Here is a 17786-nt window from a genome sequence, read left to right as displayed (position 1 = left end):
GTGTAATGAAGAAGTACGGCCATCTTGAACGAGGGTCACTTGAAGTGTACTGTTAGATAGAGGCGCGTGACCAGAAAGCATGCTACAGTTTGTTTTCTTCCTGTATTGAACACAGATCATCCCATCTTCAATTTTATCGATTATTTACGTAAAAAAAATACCTAAAGTTGAATTACAAAAGTAGTTTGAAATGTTTTGGCAAAGTTTACAGGTAACTTTTGAAATATTTTGTAGTCACATTTCACAGGTTGGAACGCTCCAAATAAATGGACATTTTGGTTATATATCGACAGAATTAATCGAACAAAAGGACTATTTGTGATGTTTATGGGACATATTGGAATGCCAACAAAAGAAGCTGGTCAAAGGTAAGGCATGAGTTATATTTTTATTTCTGCGTTTTGTGTCAGGCCTGCAGGGTTGAAATATGGTTTCTATCTTTGTTTACGGAGGTGCTATCCTCATATAATTGCATCGTTTGCTTTCGTCCAAAAGCCTTTTTGAAATCTGACATGTTGGCTGGATTCACAACAAGTGTAGCTTTAATTTGCTATCTTGCATGTGTGATTTAATGAAAGTTTTTATTTGAATTTGGCGCTCTGCATTTTCCCTGGCTTTTGTCCAGAGAGGTTAACAAACAGATCACCGACAATTTCGAATCCCACCGTACGTTCTCCACTATGTAATCTGGTTTCCGGGCTGGTCATGGGTGCACTTCAGCCACGCTCAAGGTCCTAAACGATATCATAACCGCCAGCTGTCAGAGCAGCTTACCGATCACTGTACCTGTACACAGCCAATCTGTAAATAGCACACCCAACTACCTCATCCCTTCTTGCTCTTTTGCACCCCAGTTTCTCTACATGTACATCATCATCTGCACATCTATCACTCCAGTGTTAATGCTAAATTGTAATTATTTCACCACTATGGCCTATTTATTGCCTTACATTCCTAATCTTACTACATTTGCACACACTGTACATATATATTTATATTGTGTTATTGACTGTACGTTTGTTTATGTGTAACTCTGTGTTGTTGTTTTTGTCGCACTGCTTTGCTTTATCTTGGCCAGATCGCAGTTGTAAATGAGAACTTGTTCTCAACTGGCCTACTTGGTTAAATAAAGGTGAAATGAGTAAAACAAATAAAATAATAGATATTATAATAGATATTTGTTGAGTGGAAATCTTGCCCAACTTAATAAGGCTCATGGAAACTAATAGTTTTAAACCCCAAGGAGTAGATGTTCCTGTCCACATCGCCCTAAGTCAGAAACTGTGGAGGGATATCTTTCTTTGACTTTAGCTATAACTTTGGAGGCGGAGAGGGTGAAGTATCTGACAGAGATTCACTTTCTTCTCTTAGGAAGGGGAAGTGGCCATTAGTCAGGAAATAAGTTAATCAATGGTGTTGTACACAACAACACAGACAGCCGTACTGCATCACTGAATGGTATTATCCTTAGTCAGGTTCCTGTTCAGTTGGGGTAAAAACCACCCCAATGCTACCAAATCTCCTTCCTCTTAAAAAAAAGAGGTCCTACGTGGGATGGTTACACTTTGAGGCACAGACAACAGGAAGTCAAGCATGGATAGAGTGCACCTGGAGCAACATTTACAGACAAGCTGTCGTGCCTGTCAATAATACAGCCAGAAACATACAGTACTAACACACTGCTAGCAAATACAATTCAGCATATAAACATGCACAAATGTTTGCATGGAGGCTGTATATAGAGCTCTATTTGACTCATTCTGAGGGAGATGGAATGTTTTGCTTCATACTCATCTTCTTTGTCAGTGGTGCTTATGTCCGACAGTTTTGTGCTGTGGGTCTGGGAAAAAGGAAGAGAGGAGGGGGCAGGGGGAGAAGGGAGAGAAGTGGAGAGAGGCTCAGTGCATGGCAGACTGCCACAAGTTCACTCAGGGTTAACGTGGCACTGCACCACACTCAACTGCTCTATAGCTACAAGGAACGCAGGGAGTAAATAGTCACAGCCAGTGTTAATGTGTGTTCTAGTATTTCCACAGCCTCTGCTTCAATAAGCCAACATAATTAATATAATTAGACATAAAAACATCTCGTGAGTGAGTGAGTGTGTGCAAGAGGGATAGAGAAAGAGAATAAGACAGAACCATTCTGCATATAGTAGCTTACACTCTAAAAAATGCTGGGTTAAAGGAGACCGAAGTATACCAAAAGATACAGCTGTTGCTACCGTGTTTTCATGGACTGGATCTGGCACAGTGGCAAAACACAAAGGCGCATTTGAGAAGAGAAAGCAACAAGTCAAATCAAATTGTGTTTGTCACATTCACCAAATACAACAGGTGTAGACCTTACTGTGAAATCCTTAACCAACAATGCAGTTAAGAAAAATAAGTGTTAAGAAAGCATTTCCTAAAATTAACCGAATTCAAAAAATAAAGACAAATAACATGTTTAAATATAAAAGAAGAAAAAAAGTAAATAGAAAAATAATAAATAATTAAAGAGCAACAATAAAATAACAGTAGCGAGGCTATATAGAGGGTGTACCGGTACAGAGTCAATGTTCAGGGGCACAGGTTAGTCGCGTAAAAGTGGGATGGGGGTGGGGGATGACAATGCAAATAGTCTGGACTGCCATTTGATCACCTGTTCAGGAGTCTAATGGTTTGGGGGTAGAAGCTGTTAAGAAGCCTTTTGGACCTACTAGACTCGGGGCTCCGGTACTGCTTGCCATGCGGTAGCAGAGAGAACAGTCTATGACTTGGGTTGCAGAGTCTTTGGCCATTTTTAGGGCCTTCCTCCGTCTGGCATAGAAATCCTGGTTGGCAGGAAGATTGGCACCAGTGATGTACTGGTGATGTATTGTACGCACTACCCTCTGTAGTGCCTTGCGGTCAGAGGCAGAGCAGTTGCCAGGCGGTGATGCAACCAGTGCTGTCAATGGTGCAGCTGTAGAGCTTTTTGAGGATCTGAGGACCCATACCAAATATTTTAAGTCTCCTGAGGGGGAATAGGCATTGTCGTGCCCTCTTCAGGACTGTCTTGGTTTGTTTTGATCATGACAGATTGTTGGTGATGTGGACACCAAGGAACTTGAAGCTCTCAACCTGCTCCACTACAGCCCTGTCGATGAGAATGGGAGCATGTTCGGTCCTCCTTTTCCTGTAGTCCACAATCATATACTTCGTCTTGATCACGTTGAGGGAGAGGTTGTTATCCTGGCACGCTGCCAGGTCTCTGACCTCCTCCCTATAGGCTGTCTCATTGTTGTTGGTGATCAGGCAAAGCAAGTGTGCGGAGGTATCTTGCCTGACTCTTGAAGTTCACAGTGTTATTATTTTGTTATTACCATTGCACCATATCATGTCGTCATTTAGGCTACACAGGCTAGCACATGCGCTCTATGTATTTTTGACAGGTGGGTTGAGAGACAATATACATTGTTGCATCTTACATTGCAGAATAGAATATCCAGAAACCATTGTGATAAATGAAGATAGGCTATATAGTGTTTTGGGCTAATGTGAAAACATAAAACCCACTAAAGGCCCAGTTCATAGAAGTTTATGATAAGTGATCTTTCATTAAAGTAAAGTTTAGCTACTTACTCGTTAGATAACTTTCCATTTGGTCCAGCTGGAACAGGGATGCGTTCAACCAGGATACCAGACCGTATGCGGGCAGCAATATCCAAGGTCACAAAAGCAAACTAAGTGCTCCTCATCAACATATTCTAATTATATGAAGTACAGACATTCCTCATTTGCGGCATTCCTCAATTGCCACAACTGCACGAGAAAACTAACTGGAACAAGCTAACTAGTTAACATGCTAGCTAAAATCAAATCAAATTGCATTTGCCACATACACATGTTTAGCAGATATTATTGCTGGTGTAGTGAAATGCTTGTGTTTCTTGTTCCAACAGTGCAGTAATATCTAACAATTCACAACAATACACACAACGTAAAAGTAAAAGAATGGAGTTAAGGAATATATAAATATTAGGATGAGCAATGTCCGAGTGGCCTAGACTAAATAGAAGATAGAAGCTGATAGAAGCTGTTAGAAGCTGTTTTTCAGACTCTCAGTCCCAGCTTTACTGACCGCACCTTTTGGATGATAAACAGGCAGTGGCTCAGGTGGTTGTTCTCCTTGATGATCTTTCTGGCCTTCCTGTGATGTCGGGTTCTGTAGGTGTCCTGGAGGGCAGGTAGATTGCCCCCGGTGAAGCGTTGGGCAGACTGCACCACCCTCTGGAGAGCCCTGCGGTTGCAGGCAGTGCAGTTGGCGAACCAGGCCGACAGGATTCTCTCAATTGTGCATCTGTAAAAGTTTGTGAGGGTTTTAGGTGCCAAGCTAAATTTATTCAGCCTCCTGAGGTTGAAGAGGCACTGTCTGTGTGAGTGGACCATTTCAGATCATCAGTGATGTGTACGCCGAGGAACTTGAAGCTTTACACCTGGTCCACTGCGGTTCCGTCGGTGTGGATAGGGGGGTGCCCCCTCTGCTGTTTCCTGATGTCCACGATCAGCTCCTTGGTTTTGTCAACATTGAGTGAGAGGTTAATTTCCTGGCACCAAACTCCCAGGCCCCTCACCTCCTCTCTGTCGGCTGTCTCTTCATTGTTGGTAATCAGGCCTACTACTGTTGTTTCTTCTGCAAACTTGATGATTGGGTTGGAGACATGCGTGGCCACGCTGTCCTGGGTGAGCAGGGAGTACAGGATGTGTTGAGGATCAGCGAAGCAGAGGTGTTGTTTCCTACCTTCACCACCTTGGGGCAGCCCGTCAGGAAGTCCAGGACCCAGTTGCACAGGACGGGGTTCAGACCCAGGGCTTCAAGCTTAATGATAAGCTTGGAGGGTACTATGGTGTTGAATGCTGAGCTATAGTGAACAGCATTCTTACATAGGTATTCCTCTTGTCCTGTGGATCTTTCGGGTGGTAAGCAAATGGAACTGGGTCTAGGGTGTCAGATAAGGTAAGGTTGAGGTGATATGATCCTTAACTAGCCTCTCAAAGCACTTCATGATGACAGAAGTGAGTGCTACGGGGCAATAGTAATTTAATTCAGTTACCATTACTTTCTTGGGTACAGGAACAATGGTGCACATCTTGAAGAAAGTGGGGACAGCATACTGGGATAGGGAGAGATTGAATATGTCTGTAAACACTTCAACCAGCTGGTCTGCACATGCTATGAGGACGCGGCTAGGGATACTTTCTGGGCCGGCAGCCTTGCTCGGGTTAACACGTTTAAATGTCTTACTCCATGGAGAAGTAGATCCCACAGTCCTTGGTAGCGGGCTGCGTCGGTGGCACTGTGTTATCCTCAAAGCGGGCAAAGAAGATGTTTAGCTTGTCCGGAAGCAAGACGTTGGTGTCCGCGATGTGGCTGGTTTTCTCTTTGTAGACCGTGATTGTCTGTAGACCCTGTCACATACAGCTCGTGTCTAAGTCATTGAATTTTGACTGCACTTTGTCTCTATACTGATGTTTTGCCTGTTTTTAATTGCCTTATGGAGGGAATAACTACACAGTTTGTATTCGGCCATATTCCCAGTCACCTTGCCATGGTTAAGTGCGGTGGTTTGCGCTTTCTGTTTTGCAGGAATGCTGCCATCTATCCACAATTTCTGGTTAGGATAGGTTTCTATAGTCAGTGGGCACAACATCTCCTATACACTTCCTGAAAAACTCAGTCAGCGTATCCATGTATTCGTCAATGTTATTCCCAGAGGCTACCCGGAAACAAATCCCAGACCGCTTGATCAAAACAATCTTGAGGCTTGGATTCCGATTGGTCAGACCAACGTTGAATAGTCCTTAGCATGGGTACTTCCTGTTTGAGTTTCTACCTATAGAAAGGGAAGAGCAAAATGGAGTCGTGACCAGATTTTCCGAAGGAAGGGTGGGGGAGAGCCTTGTTGCCATCCCAGAAGTTGGAGTAGCAGTGGTCAAGTGTTTTAACAGCGCGAGTACTACAGTCAATGTGTTGATAAAACTTTTGTCAAGTTTTCCTCAAATTTGCTTTGTTAACATCCCCAGCTACAATAAATGCGGCCTCAGGATATGTGGTTTCCGGTTTGCATAAAGTCCAGTGAAGTTCTTTGAGGGCCGTCATGGTATCAGCTTGAGGGGGAATACACACGGCTGTGACTACAAAAGAAGAGAATTCTCTTGGGAGGTAACACAGTCAGCATATGATTGTGAGGTATTCTTGGTCGGGTGAACAAAAGGACTTGAGTTTCTGTATGTTATCACAAGCACAACATGAGTGGTTAATCATAAAACATGCACCCCCATCTTTCTTCTTCCCGGAGAGTTCTTTATTCCTGAGTGCACAATATACTGAGAACCCAGCTGGCAGGATGGACAAAAGTAGTATATCCAGAGAGAGCCATGTTTCCGTGAAACAGAGTATGTTACAATCCCTGATGTCTCTCTGGAAGGAGATTCTCTCCCTGAGCTTGTCTACTTTATTATCGAGAGACCAAACATTAGCAAGTAATATACTTGTAAGCAGAAGATCATGTGTGCACCTCCTGAGTCAGACTAGAAGTCCACTCCGAAAATCTCTTCTCCGCCAGTTGTGTTTTGGATCAGCCTCGGGAATAAGTTGACCAGGTGGGTCCGAACAAAGGATCCAATTCTGAAAAAAAACTTTGAGACTTGACAAAAAAAAAAGGCAATTTTGTGTACTGAGAAAACACAGATATGCCATGTATACAGTCAGTACCTGGCAAAATGATGAGAGAAAATACCATAAATACACTGAGTATACAAACATTAAGAACATCAGCTCTTTCCATGATAAAGACTGACCAGGCGAATCCAGGTGAAAGCTATGATCCCTTATTGATGTCACTTATGTGAAGGGGAGGACACAGGATAATAAAAAATGATTTTTAAGGCTTGAGACAATTGAGACATGGATTGTGTGTGTACCTTTCAGAGGGTGAATGGGCAATACAAAAGATTGAAGTGCCTTTGGTAGTAGGTGCCAGGTGCACCAGTTTGTGCCCAGAACTGCAACGCTGCTGGGTTTTATACGCTCAAGAGTTTGTGTATCAAGAATGGTCCACCACCCAAAGGACATCCAGCCAACCTGACACAACTGTCGGAAGCATTTCAGTCAACATGGGCCAGCATCCCTGTGGAATGCTTTCGACACCTTGTAGAGTCCATGCCACAAATAATTGAGGCTGTTCTGAGCAGCACAAACTGTCAGAAACCATCTCAGGGAAGCTCATCTGCGTGCTCGTCATCCTCACCAGGGTCTTAACCTGACTGCAGGTTGGCATTGTAACTAACTTCAGTGGGAAAATGCTCACCTTCAATGGGCACTGGCATGCTGGAGAAGTGTGCTCTTCATGGATGAATCCCGGTTTCAACTGTACCAGGAAGATGGCTGACAGTGTGTATGGAGTTGTGTGGGAGAGGGGTTTGCTGATGTCAACGTTGTGAACAGAGTGCGCCATGGTGGCGGTGGGGTTATAGTATGGACAGGCATAAGCTACGGACAACAAACACAATTGCATTTTATCAATGGCAATTTGAATCCACATAGATACCATAACGAGATCCTGAGGCCTATTGTCTTGCCATTCTTCTGCCACCATCACCTCATGTTTCAGAATGAGAATTCAAGGCCAATATCACACTAATTAAATTATCCAGGTCTTTCATGGCCTGCATCCTCAGACATGTCACCCATTGAGCATGTTTGGGATGCTCTGGATCAACATGTATGACAGCATGTAACAGTTCCCGCCAATATCCAGCAACTTCGCACAGCCATTGAAGAGGAGTGCAACAACATTTCACAGGCCACAATCAACAGCCTGATCAACTCTATGTGAAGGAGATGTGTCGTGCTGCATGAGGCAAATGGTAGATACACCAGATACTGACTGGTTTTCTGATCCACAACCCTACTTTTTTAAAGGTATCTCTGATCAACAGATACATATCTGTATTCCCAGTCATGTGAAATCCATAAATGTCCTCCGGTTTGATGAAACAAAAATATAACTATTTGGCCATAATGGCCATCGTTAGGTTTGGAGGAAAAGGGGGTGCTTGCAAGCCGAAGAACACCATCCCATCCGTGAAGCACATGGGTGGCAGCATCATGTTGTGTGGGTGCTTTGCTGCAGGAGGGACTGGTGCACTTCACAAAATAGATGGCATCATGAGGACGGAAAATGATGTGGATATATTGAAGCAACATCTCAAGACATCAGTCAGGAAGTAAAAGCTTGGTCGCAAATGGGTCTTCCAAATGGACAATGACCCCAAGCATGCTTCCAAAATTGTGGCAAAAAGTCATCAAAATCAAGGTATTGGAGTGGCCATCACAAAGCCCTGACCTCAATCGTATAGAACATTTGTGTGCAGAACTGAAAAAGTGCATTCGAGCAAGGAGGACAATACAAACCTGACTCAGTTACTCCAGCTCTGTCAGGAGGAATGGGTCAAAATTCACCCAACTTATTGTGGGAAGCTTGTGGAAGGCTACCCAAAACGTTTGACCCAAGTTAAACAATTTAAAGGCAATGCTACCAAATACTAATTGAGTGTATGTACACTTCTGACCCACTGGGAATGTGATGAAAGAAATAAAAGCTGAAATTAATCATTCTCTCTACTATTTCACATTCTTAAAATAAAGTGGTGATATTAACTGACCTAAGACAGGGAATTTTTACTAGGATTAAATGTCAGGAATTGTGACAAACTGAGTTTAAATATGTTTGGCTAAGGTGTATGTAAACCTCCGACTAACTGTACATACATCTTATATTGGTTGAAAGCTTAAATTCTTGTTAATCTAACTGCACTGTTCGATTTGCAGTAGCCCTTACAGCGAAAGCATGCCATGCGATTGATTCAGGATGGCGCCCAATATCATAAATTCACAAATAGCGATTAAATATTCACTTACTTTTAGAAAATCTCCCTCTGATTTGTCATCCAAAGGGTCCCAGCTATAACATGTAGTGTCACTCAACTGAACGACTTGATTAGTGTAGTGTTAGCTAGCTACATAGCTGTCTTTGCTGTCTTCGTATCCAAGATAATTGTGTAGTTTAGAGTGTGTAGTCTTAGAGTGATTATCTTAATTTACCGAGGTTAGCTAGCCAGCTATTTGTCGTCCTTAACGTAGGAGACTCTGCTAGCTAGCCAACAGCTAGCCAACGTCTTCTGAATAGAACTCAACAACCCGGTCGCATTCACAGGTAGTATCACATTTTCATTTAATTTCATTACAGTACAACGGTTTGATTTGTTTGATCGTAGCTAGCTACATAGCTAGCTACATAGCCGTCTTTGTATCAAAGATAATTGTGTAGTCTAGAGCGATTTTCTAGGTTAGCTAGCCAGCTATTGTCGTTCTTTTAACGCAACGTAACGTAATCAACACTGCTAGCTAGCCAGCTAGCCCCCGAATAGCAGCACTGTCGAAACTATTACACTCAACCGAACGACTTGATTAGTGTAGTGTGAACAACGCAGCCACTGCCAGCTTGCCTACTTCAGCAGTACTGTATCATTTTAATCATTTTAGTCAATAAGATTCTTGCTACGTAAGCTTAACTTTCTGAACATTCGAGACGTGTAGTCCACTTGTCATTCCAATCTCCTTTGCATTAGCGTAGCCTCTTCTGTAGCCTGTCAAATATGTGTCTGTCTATCCCTGTTCTCTCCTCTCTGCACAGACCATACAAACGCTCCACACCGCGTGGCCGCGGCCACCCTAATCTGGTGGTCCCAGCGCGCACGACCCACGTGGAGTTCCAGGTCTCCGGTAGCCTCTGGAACTGCCGATCTGCGGCCAACAAGGCAGAGTTCATCTCAGCCTATGCCTCCCTCCAGTCCCTCGACTTCTTGGCACTGACGGAAACATGGATCACCACAGACAACACTGCTACTCCTACTGCTCTCTCTTCGTCCGCCCACGTGTTCTCGCACACCCCGAGAGCTTCTGGTCAGCGGGGTGGTGGCACCGGGATCCTCATCTCTCCCAAGTGGTCATTCTCTCTTTCTCCCCTTACCCATCTGACTATCGCCTCCTTTGAATTCCATGCTGTCACAGTTACCAGCCCTTTCAAGCTTAACCGGTTAGTCCTATAGGGGCAGTATTTCATTTTTGGATAAAAAGACGTGCCCGTTTTTAGCGCAATATTTTGTCACGAAAAGATGCTCGACTATGCTTGGAATTGATAGTTTTGGAAAGAAGACACTCTGACGTTTCCAGAACTGCAAAGATTTTCACTGTGAGTGCCTTAGAACAAAACCTACAGGCAAAACCAAGATGTTTGAGCGACCAGGAAATCAACAGGATTTCTGATGGCACGTTTTCCATGATCGCCTTATATGGCTGTGAATGCGACAGGAATGAACGGACACTTCCTATCGTTTCCCCAAGGTGTCTGCAGCATTGTGACGTATTTGTAGGCATATCATTGGAAAATTGACCATAAGAGACTACATTTACCAGGGGTCCCGCACGGTGTCTGTGTGGAAATTGGTGCGCAAAAGTCAGGTACCAGTATTTTTCCATCCGAATCTGAGAACAATGCAGGCTTCCAGGAATGGCATTTCAATGAAGAGATATATGACAAAACACCTTGAGGATGGATTCAAACAACGTTTTCCATGTTTCAGTCGATATTATGGAGTTAATTCGGAAAAAAGTTTGACGTGTAGGTGACTGAATTTTCGGTTAGTTTCGGTAGCCAAATGCATAGTAACAAAACGGAATGTTGTGTCCTACACAAGCATCTTTCAGGAAAAACTGGACATCTGCTATGTAACTGAGAGTCTCCTCATTGAAACATCTGAAGTTCTTCAAAGGTAAATTATTTTATTTGATCCCTTTGCTGGTTTTTGTGAATATGTTGCGTGCTAAATGCTAACGCTAAATGCTAAGCTAGCTATCACCACTCTTACACAAATTATTGATTTTCTCTGGTTCTAAAGCATATTTTGAAAATCTGAGACGACAGGATTGTTAAGAAAAGGATAAGCTTAAGGATAGGCATATTTATTTAATTTCATTTGCGATTTTTAGAAATCGCTAACGTTGCGTTATGGTAATGAGCTTGAGGCTATGATTACGCTACCGAATACGGTGTGGGTAGGACTAACAGGTTAACATCCTTATCATTTATCGCCCTCCAGGTTCCCTCGGAGAGTTCATCAATGAGCTTGATGCCTTGATAAGCTCCTTTCCTGAGGACGGCTCACCTCTCATAGTTCTGGGCGACTTTAACCTCCCCACGTCTACCTTTGACTCATTCCTCTCTGCCTCCTTCTTTCCACTCCTCTCCTCTTTTGACCTCACCCTCTCACCTTCCCCCCCTACTCACAAGGCAGGCAATACGCTTGACCTCATCTTTACTAGATGCTGTTCTTCCACTAACCTCATTGCAACTCCCCTTCAAGTCTCCGACCACTACCTTGTATCCTTTTCCCTCTCGCTCTCATCCAACACCTCCCACACTGCCCCTACTCGGATGGTGTCGCACCGTCCCAACCTTCGCTCTCTCTCCCCCGCTACTCTCTCCTCTTCCATCCTATCATCTCTTCCCTCTGCTTAAACCTTCTCCAACCTATCTCCTGATTCTGCCTCCTCTCCTCCCTCTCTGCATCCTTTGACTCTCTATGTCCCCTATCCTCCAGGCCGGCTCGGTCCTCCCCTCCCGCTCCGTGGCTCGACGACTCATTGCGAGCTCACAGAACAGGGCTCCGGGCAGCCGAGCGGAAATGGAGGAAAACTCGCCTCCCTGCGGACCTGGCATCCTTTCACTCCCTCCTCTCTACATTTTCCTCCTCTGTCTCTGCTGCTAAAGCCACTTTCTACCACTCTAAATTCCAAGCATCTGCCTCTAACCCTAGGAAGCTCTTTGCCACCTTCTCCTCCCTCCTGAATCCTCCTCCCCCCCTCCCTCTCTGCAGATGACTTCGTCAACCATTTTGAAAAGAAGGTCGACGACATCCGATCCTCGTTTGCTAAGTCAAATGACACCGCTGGTTCTGCTCACACTGCCCTACCCTGTGCTCTGACCTCTTTCTCCCCTCTCTCTCCAGATGAAATCTCGCATCTTGCGACGGCCGGCCGCCCAACAACCTGCCCGCTTGACCCTATCCCCTCCTCTCTTCTCCAGACCATTTCCGGAGACCTTCTCCCTTACCTCACCTCGCTCATCAACTCATCCCTGACCGCTGGCTACGTTCCTTCCGTCTTCAAGAGAGCGAGAGTTGCACCCCTTCTGAGAAAACCTACACTCGATCCCTCCGATGTCAACAACTACAGACCAGTATCCCTTCTTTCTTTTCTCTCCAAAACTCTTGAACGTGCCGTCCTTGGCCAGCTCTCCCGCTATCTCTCTCTGAATGACCTTCTTGATCCAAATCAGTCAGGTTTCAAGACTAGTCATTCAACTGAGACTGCTCTCCTCTGTATCACGGAGGCGCTCCGCACTGCTAAAGCAAACTCTCTCTCCTCTGCTCTCATCCTTCTAGACCTATCGGCTGCCTTCGATACTGTGAACCATCAGATCCTCCTCTCCACCCTCTCCGAGTTGGGCATCTCCGGCGCGGCCCACGCTTGGATTGCGTCCTACCTGACAGGTCGCTCCTACCAGGTGGCGTGGCGAGAATCTGTCTCCTCACCACGCGCTCTCACCACTGGTGTCCCCCAGGGCTCTGTTCTAGGCCCTCTTCTATTCTCGCTATACACCAAGTCACTTGGCTCTGTCATAACCTCACATGGTCTCTCCTATCATTGCTATGCAGACGACACACAATTAATCTTCTCCTTTCCCCCTTCTGATGACCAGGTGGCGAATCGCATCTCTGCATGTCTGGCAGACATATCAGTGTGGATGACGGATCACCACCTCAAGCTGAACCTCGGCAAGACGGAGCTGCTCTTCCTCCCGGGGAAGGACTGCCCGTTCCATGATCTCACCATCACGGTTGACAACTCCATTGTGTCCTCCTCCCAGAGCGCTAAGAACCTTGGCGTGATCCTGGACAACATCCTGTCGTTCTCAACTAACATCAAGGCGGTGGCCCGTTCCTGTAGGTTCATGCTCTACAACATCCGCAGAGTACGACCCTGCCTCACACAGGAAGCGGCGCAGGTCCTAATTCAGGCACGTGTCATCTCCCGTCTGGATTACTGCAACTCGCTGTTAGCTGGGCTCCCTGCCTGTGCCATTAAACCCCTACAACTCATCCAGAACGCCGCTGCCTGTCTGGTGTTCAACCTTCCCAAGTTCTCTCACGTCACCCCGCTCCTCCGCTCTCTCCACTGGCTTCCAGTTGAAGCTCGCATCCGCTACAAGACCATGGTGCTTGCCTACGGAGCTGTGAGGGGAAGGGCACCTCAGTACCTCCAGGCTCTGATCAGGCCCTACACCCAAACAAGGGCACTGCGTTCATCCACCTCTGGCCTGCTCGCCTCCCTACCACTGAGGAAGTACAGCTCCCGCTCAGCCCAGTCAAAACTGTTCGCTGCTCTGGCCCCCCAATGGTGGAACAAACTCCCTCACGACGCCAGGACAGCGGAGTCAATCACCACCTTCCGGAGACACCTGAAACCCCACCTCTTTAAGGAATACCTAGGATAGGATAAGTAATCCCTCTCACCCTCCCCCCCCTTTTAGATTTAGATGCACTATTGCAAAGTGACTGTTCTACTGGATGTCATAAGGTGAATGCACCAACTTGTAAGTCGCTCTGGATAAGAGCGTTTGCTAAATGACTTAAATGTAAATGTAATGTAAATGTGTCGTTTTGTCAGGTAAAATCCTTCTTTATATCACAAACTCTATTTAGTTGGCGCCATCGATTTGAGTAATCCACTCGTTCAACATGCAGAGAAAGAAACCCGAAAATCTACTGCTGAATTTTTTTTAAACAAGTCAAAATACATTTCTATTGACTCCTCATATTCCCTAAAATGTAATCAAACTACAATATTTCATATGGAAAGAAGTATGTTCAAAAGGAAACCAATATTAGGAGTTGCGTCTTGTCTTCATTACGTGCCCCAACATGAATTTCCAAGAGTGTGTCCCTGTACTAAAACTCCTATATCTTACTTGTTTTGGAAGTTACAAACCTGAAACCTTGAACATAGACTGCTGACACATTGTGGAAGCCGTAGGAATTGCATCATGGGAGGTAGATTTCAATATTTCCCTATACTTTCAATTGTAAGAGCATGGGCTCTCAAAAAAAATCTGATTGGATTTTCTTTGGATTTTCTCCTACGATATCTATTGTGTTATAGTCTCCTACATTATTTTAACATTTATACAAACTTCAAAGTTGTTCCTTTCCAATGGTACCAATTATATGCATATCCTGGGTTCAGGGCCTGAGCAACAGGCAGTTTACTTTGGGCAGGTCAGTCAGGCGGAAATTGAGAAAAAAGGACCCTAGCCCTACAGCTAGTTGATTGAAAACAGATTCTAATTCAAAACAACAGTATATCAGAGATTAGAAAATGGGTGGTTCGAGCCCTGTATGCTGATTGGCTGACAGCTGTGGTATATCAGACCGTAAACCACGTGTATGACAAAATATGTTGTTACTGCCCTAATTACATTAGTAACCAGTTTTTAATAGCAATAAGGTACCTCTAGGGGTTTGTGGTGTCTGGACAATATACCACGGCTAAGGGCTGTGTCCACTCCGCGATGCGTTGTGCCTAAGAACAGCCATTAGCCGTGGTATACTGTGGCCACATATCACACCCCCTCGTGCCGTATTGCTTAACTGTACCCTTGAAAACCGAGGCATATGGGTACCCATGGGGGGAACTGATTCAGAATAACATTGACAAAACTTTAATTTCTTCTGTTGTTCGCTCATCCATGTAATGACATTCTCACATAATCAGTTGAGGATTTAATCTTAGCAACAACAAAAAAACATTTAAAAAATGGTGTCGTAGCCATTTCACATTCTACATATACATCTATCGGTTCTGAGGGGCATTTATGTTCCTCTGCAATTGCATCCAATATACATCTCATGTGCTGTTATTCTGGACGCCTTTCACCACCTGAGGCAACACTGTTATTCCAGTGATTATGCTTTAATTTTGAGAGGAAGCAATATCAAGTCAATCATGAGTTCTGTTTATTTCTCTTCCACCTCTTCAATAACAAGTATTTTTTGTTGTCAACTACCAACACGTGTAGAATTTACCACAAATAGTTGCAAAGTGGAAACAGATCTCGCTGACACGTAAAAAAACAAAAAAACATTGACAAGCAAGTGTCAAATCAAATTAAGAGAATGCAATCACAAACTCATTAATACTCTGATCCCCTCTATAAGCACTCGATGCAAACTGGATGTTTTCCCCTTTAGTCATTGCCCTCTCACAAGCCCTCACTGACCTCTGAGTAAAAGCCCTAACTTAAGACCAACCTGGTATATCATTGTCTGGAAGTGTGGAGTAGTGTGCTCCACTATGAAGGTAGCAAGGACATCGTACTAATAAGACGAGAATTCATAGGAGTGGAAGTTTTGGAACGTAATATACTGTTTCACCTATGCAGATACACCAGAGGAGGAATTTGGAAAGAACAGCAGTGCTTGTAAACATATTCACAAGCACAGTGTATACAATGTACAGTGCATTCAGAAAGTATTCAGACCCCTTGACCTTTTCCACATTTTGTTACATTATAGCCTTATTCTAAAATTGATTCAATTTTTTTCAGCAATAACCTAAAATGACAAAACGAAAACAGATTTTTAGAAATGTTGGCAAATGTACTAAAAATAAAAAACCTTTTTACGTAAGTATTCAGACCCTTTGCTATGAGACTTGAAATTGAGCTCAGGTGCATCCTGTTTACATTGATTATCCTTGAGATGTTTCTACAACTTGATTGGAGTCCACCGGTGGTAAATTCAATTGATGGGACATGATTTGGAAAGGCACATATCGGTCTATATAAGGTCCCATGGTTGACAGTTCATGTCAGAGCAAAAACCAAGCCAGAGGTCAAAACAATTGTCCTAGAGCTCCAAGACAGGGTTACATCAAGGTACAGATCTGGGGAAGGGTACCAAAACATTTCTGCAGCATTGAAGATCCCCGAGAACACAGTGGCGTCCATCATTCTTAAATGAAAGAAGTTTGGAACCACCAAGACTCTTTCTAGAGCTGGTCTCCTGGCCAAACTTAACAATCGGGGGAGAAGGGACTTGGTCAGTGAGGTGACGAAGTCCCCGATGGTCACTCTAACAAAGCTCCAGAGTTCTTCTGTGGAGATGGCAGAATGTTCCAGAAGGACAACCATCTCTGCTGCACTCCACCAATCAGGCCTTTATGGTAGAATGGTCAGACGGAAGTCACTCCTCAGTAAAAGGCACATGACAGCCCACTTGGAGTTTGCCAAAAGGCACCGAAAGGACAAGATTCTCTGGTCTGATGAAACCAAGATTGAATTCTTTGGCCTCAATGCCAAGCATCACATCTGGAGGAAATCTGGCACCATACCTAAGGTGAAATATGGTGGTGGCAGCATCATACTCTGGGGGTGTTTTTCAGCGACAGGGAAACTAGTCAGGATCGAGGGAAAGATTAACAGAGCAAAGTACAAGGAGAACCTTGATGTTAACCTGCTCCAGAGTGCTCAGGACCTCAGACTATGGTGGTTCACCTTCCAACAGGACAATGACCCTAAGCACACAGCCAAAACAATGCAGCAATGGCTTTGGGACAAATCTCTGAATGTCCTTGAGTGGCCCAGCAAGAGCCTGGACTTGAACCCGATCAAACATCTCTGGAGAGACCTGAAAATAGCTGTGCAGCAATGCTCCCCATCCACCCGCCTGACAGAGCTTTAGCGGATCTGTGGAGAAGAATGGGAGAAACTCCCAAAATACATATGCGCCAAGCATGTAGCATCATACCCAAGAAGACTTGAGGCTGTAATTGCTGACAAAGGTTCTTCAAGAAAGTACTGAGTAAAGGGTCTGAATACTTATGTGTTTTTGCTTTGTCATTATGGGGATTGTGTGTAGATTGATGAGGGGGAAAAACTATTTAATCAATTTTAGAATAAGGCTGTAATGTAACAAAATGTGAAACAAGTGAAGGGGTCTGAACATTTTCTGAATGCACTGTATACCCTATGAAAGACTCATTAGTACATTCTCTTGGTTCAACTCAGCTAAAATGTGAAAAAACATAATCACAATTCAGTCTATTTATGATTGTGAAGATGCATAAAGCAGCTGTTCAATTCACTCCCAAAGCAATTTGAATTTCGATATGAAGAGAGATTTGGAACATCATAAGAGGATCATTTGTAGATCAATTACAGCTTTATCACATTTCAGTGTTGTGTATGTCTGCCTGCATCAAGCGTTTGGTACTCTGGGTCTACAACATGTTGTGCTTATGGTTCACCCATGGTATAGAAATGTCAATTAATCTATATGCCACAATTATCACATGAGAATGTAAAAGCTGGGTGTCTATGTGGATGTGTGAGAACTGTTCAATGAACCTGACGATATTCTACAGTATTCTATTTTACAGTCAAATGTTGCTCAAAGATGCAACACTTCTACTATATTAAATGTTACATTTATATATAAGGGATTGAATACATAAGCTGCATTGGTACTGTCTGTGTTACATATGTATTATAGAAGCATGAAATATGTAAAACCGACCAAACAAGCCAAGTGCTGAAATTTCCCATGCAATCTCTAAACTCAGCAAATAAATAAGGATATTAA

The sequence above is a fragment of the Oncorhynchus gorbuscha genome, linkage group LG07 (assembly GCF_021184085.1).
Source record: "Oncorhynchus gorbuscha isolate QuinsamMale2020 ecotype Even-year linkage group LG07, OgorEven_v1.0, whole genome shotgun sequence".
Taxonomy (NCBI): domain Eukaryota; kingdom Metazoa; phylum Chordata; class Actinopteri; order Salmoniformes; family Salmonidae; genus Oncorhynchus; species Oncorhynchus gorbuscha.
The sequence above is the reverse complement of the archived record's forward strand: the minus strand, read 5'-3'. Positions refer to the sequence as shown.